The sequence below is a fragment of the Sinohyriopsis cumingii genome, chromosome 5, assembly GCF_028554795.1.
Source record: "Sinohyriopsis cumingii isolate HCF-2022 chromosome 5, ASM2855479v2, whole genome shotgun sequence".
In the NCBI taxonomy this organism is placed as follows: domain Eukaryota; kingdom Metazoa; phylum Mollusca; class Bivalvia; order Unionida; family Unionidae; genus Sinohyriopsis; species Sinohyriopsis cumingii.
In genome coordinates, this window is record NC_142965.1 from 95,229,568 (window position 1) to 95,234,021 (window position 4,454).

At 33.7% G+C, this 4,454-nt stretch overlaps 1 long non-coding RNA gene across 1 annotated transcript; it reads right to left on the reverse strand.

Moving 5' to 3' along the window:
* Positions 1-587: 587 nt before the first annotated feature.
* On the reverse strand, positions 588-3,533 carry LOC149799803 (uncharacterized). Its single transcript, XR_016420920.1, has 2 exons — positions 3,436-3,533; positions 588-1,277 (listed from the first exon to the last, which is right to left on the reverse strand). It is a non-coding gene; the product is annotated as an uncharacterized LOC149799803 (long non-coding RNA).
* Between the last annotated feature and the right edge of the window lie 921 nt (positions 3,534-4,454).

Below are 4,454 nucleotides of genomic sequence, written 5' to 3' on the forward strand. Positions count from 1 at the left end.
CAGTAGTAAATTCTTTGATAAAGACATTTTACACAATTTGGCCATCCCAAGTATATCCAATCTTATCACGGGTCAAAATATATATCTGGAATTTTCCAGAAAGTTATGCATGAATTAGACAATAATTAAATCACACTGAAAGTCACGCGGCTTTAGAAAGATTTCATCAAATGCTCAAGGATATGAGTTGGTCATAATGCTTTGTTACAGGAAAAACTGGGACGAATGTATTCATTTGCTGTTGTTTGCTATTAAGGAACAAGTTAAAGAATCATACTGTACGTGAACCATTGAAGTTATTAAAAGACTAGTTTCTTTCAAGTGAAGATTCTAAAATTAATCTTGTTGATTATGTTTCTAATTTCAAATAGAATTGCCAACGCGTGTGAGGCAACACAAATTTTTTTTTATCTCTACCCAGTCATAGAAATTAAGGTATACCTCTTTACCTTATTAAGTCTCTTTAGTCTAAGTAATCTGGTCATCATACTCTTGAAAGAAAGCACATGACTTAAATCGTAGCATCATTACTATAGGAAGGCAAAAACAAAAGCATCTTTGCCATTTAAATACACGAACGGAATATATTGATAGTAATACTCCTTTAATAATCTTTGCAACCTGCATTCAGTTTAAGATTTATTTGATGAAATGAAATGGAAGTGAATTCAGCAGTGTATAATAATCTCACATTTACAGGCACAAGGAAAGAGTGAAATAAATAGCGATCATTTGACATTCCGCACTGGATTCCAGATGTTCCTAAACAAATAAAGAAAATCTACACTAACGATAACCTTGCAGATTCTACACATGTGAAGGAGCATCCTTATAAGATGAATCCTTCCAATCAGGAATGTTTGAAAATGAAAATTCAGTATTAGCAGGGGAATGATTTCATAGAATCAATAGACTAGAGTTCACCATATATTCCTGTGTCGAAACCAAATAATACTTTCCGATGTGCACCAAAAAAAATGAAAGTGATTAGTGTCAACAAAACTGATTCATTTCCATTGTGAAGAATTGATAACTGCATTGAAAAGTTTCTATAATTGACCTTTCGAAACGTTTCTGCCAAATTCCACTCACGGCAAGAGCAAACAAAATTTCGGTATTCGTATCTACCGATGGACTTCATAAATATCAAGTGATACCTTTTTTGATGAAATGTCCACCTTGAACTTTTCAACGTTTCAGCGTCCAATGAACATGATATCATCTGTCCTGGAAAATTTTGACCCTTGCATCGATGACGTAATTAACTACAATAGCACCTGAAAAGATCAATTACAAACAATTCTGAATTTCTTTGAGCTACTCATTGATGCAAATGTGACAATTTAACTAATAGCGTGTTTTGCCGTGCTTGTGTTACTGTTTTAGGAATAATTGCCCTATAAATGCCAAGATCAATTTTATCTCTGAATTTAAACTGCCAGTCAGTTAAAAGCAACGGGTGCGATTATCTGGTATGGCTGGATATTATCGAATCTTTTTATCCAATTTTTCAATTGCTGCTGAACACCTGACCAATGCGTTGCGTAAGAAAACAAAGTTCCAATGGTCTGAAAAATACCAGGAGCTTTTGTTACGTTTAGGACTATACTTAAGAGTGCACCTGTTCATTCAACTCCTTCTCTTGTTATTGTATTAAGTGATCGGAAATCCCTTTAATTTCATTAGCGAAATGAAAATCAGAGATTATTAACATAGAGTTTGATGTTTCAGAAATACAATAATGACATCAACAAAATCAAGGGAAAACATAATCTAATTGCAGATGCACATTCACGTGTACAAAAGTGGTTTCATATATATATATTGTTTAATTTATTATACATCATCTTCTTTAATACAATTATATGTACCGTGTATTCGACCAATATGTAAAAAGACTTATTGTAAACATCTTTCGTATTCTTTAAGAGGAAACGTGCTGTGTTTATTTAATTTGCATTTTTTTTATTACTTTTCTCCATGATTATATGCGATGTGTATATCTTTGTAACTGACTTTAGTCCAACATAAAGTTAATGGTTTACCTGATGGGTGGGGCCTATTTTGTAAACAATATCTGTACTATACTTTGTCTTTAATATTGTGTGTTAGCTTTTAATATCGATATTGTTGCATGACAAATTATTCATTCTACGTTAACATCCGAAGTCGAACTAGTTTTATTCTGAAGTTTAGTTTTTAATGTGGGAGGACTTTTAAAAACAATTATTCACTGGAATGACAACGTGCTCCTTTACACTTCCTACACTAAATCATTAATTTGAATGTATCTAGAATTTAGTCTAGAACTTTGTGGATTATCATAATGTGATACTTCAAAAGAATGTTAGCACTTTACCTCATTCTAAGCTATTGACAGATTATCACATTCGAGACTACATGTTCATCAACAAATTCAATGTTTGGATTTATTTGGAACACCGCTAGAATTCAATTAGAACTCTACACATTTCTACTTGTGATAAAACGTTTAGAACTATTTGTGACAGAATTCGCAACACTGTAAGTTCTTTTTAATTTTTTGCGTTGCATTAGAAAACAATTTATTTCTTGATTTCTACAAAATATTAGTTTTCGGTCTTTCATTGCTTAGTTTCAGACAATATAGTAGTAACAAGAGAGAGAGAGAGAGAGAGAGAGAGAGAGAGAGAGAGAGACAGAGAGATAAAGACAGAGACAAATAGCCAGTGACAGAGAGAGAAGTTGACAAAGATACACATCAGATTGAGCATAAAGTGTTATACCCGTATCCACAGGTGAATGCTTGACAACATTAGCATACTGTTTTAATAATTGACTGAATAATATTGTGATACGGGTTAGAGAATATACTCAATGGAGATTAGGACCCGTGTCCGTGGTTTACGGCACACATCGACCTGCCTGTATGCTCCACCCCCTATACCATTTTGATAATGCTTACATCACCAAAAATGATGTTATGCAGTCGCTGGCACAGAGAGAGAGAGAGAGAGAGAGAGAGAGACAGAGAGCGACAGAAAGACAATGTGAGACAACGTTACTCTGAATAAAAGCTTAAAGATTATTACCCTGTTACATATTAAACTCACCCTTCAGTTCACCACTCCCTCGCATCTCCACAATCCACTCAGCCCATATTTGTAATGTGATCCAGCGTTCAATCATATTCTTAGGCAGATCAGATAAATGTAAGGATTGTGATTACCTAATATGTGGCAGTAAATTATAGTTTTAAAACTTCTCCAAGTATTTAGCCTTATCCTACCACAAATGCAAGTCCAATTTAGCAATGAGTTATTGCGTTTATTCATTGTTGCCAAGATAAGAATTTGGAACAACTTCAAACAGATACGTCAAGTTAGGTTTCCGCAGCAAAATACAATTGCCACGTGCGAAACGTAATGCAGTTTTCTCTAGTTTCTTCGAACTCACCCATTGTTCTTGCTGCAGGTATATCTGCTCTAGTCGCACACAATCAATTATCGCATGGCAGGCTGAGAAAGCTTGCATTGTCACACGAACAGAGAACTGAAAAAATAAAAGTATTAGATCTCAAATGCATGTATCTTTTATACTCTGTAAGAATGTATAATGTTGTCAAAATATTAAAGAGTAACTGAACCCAAGTAAAATGTTACATTTCATTTTTAATAAAACTTTCATCAAATGTTTAAATTATTCTCCTATTGTTCTGCTAAAAAGACCTTTTTATTTTCAAAATTAAGTTGGTACTTAATATGTAGTAAATTGAGAAAAAGAAAAACTAATGGTGATGTAAAGGCCAAGCGAAACCATTCTTTTGGTTTACAGTTTTCTCCTTCATGTAGTGACTTTTCATTTTTGCAATTACACGTAATATTCGTCCTCGTGAGTTACTTGATTCATTTAGTGTATGCTGCGTTATGCAAGGAATTAATTTTAAAATTAGTTTTTTATATTTAAACAAAATCATTCTTCCTGTACAACATGCAGTCATAATTGCCTACATCATAATTAACTGAACAGGATCTAATTGATAACGTACATTGTTGTTGTTGTTGTTGTTGTGGGGTTTAACGCCATATTTCAGCACACGATATGCTATGCATTGCGGCCAGTATTAATGGTGGAGGAAGAACCCGGGAAAACCCCGAGAAGAACCACCGACCTACGAGAAAGATAACGTAAACAGTAAGACGATTAATATGTAATGTCAAAAAATAGAAAATCAAAAGTAACAGTAATATTTGGGCAAAATATATAATAATATACCATGGGTAAATGTATATGCGTCATGGTCCAGCCAATTCTTGGCAACGTGAATGCCGTTAAATATTCACAATACAGGTCTGTTGGCAGGAAAGTACATATTATTATTCTTCGCTATCAACTGTGAAAGACTGGCATCCATGACCAGACACAATCAAATTTTATAAAGTAGAGACTTAAGAATTTTCTACTTTGAGATAAGT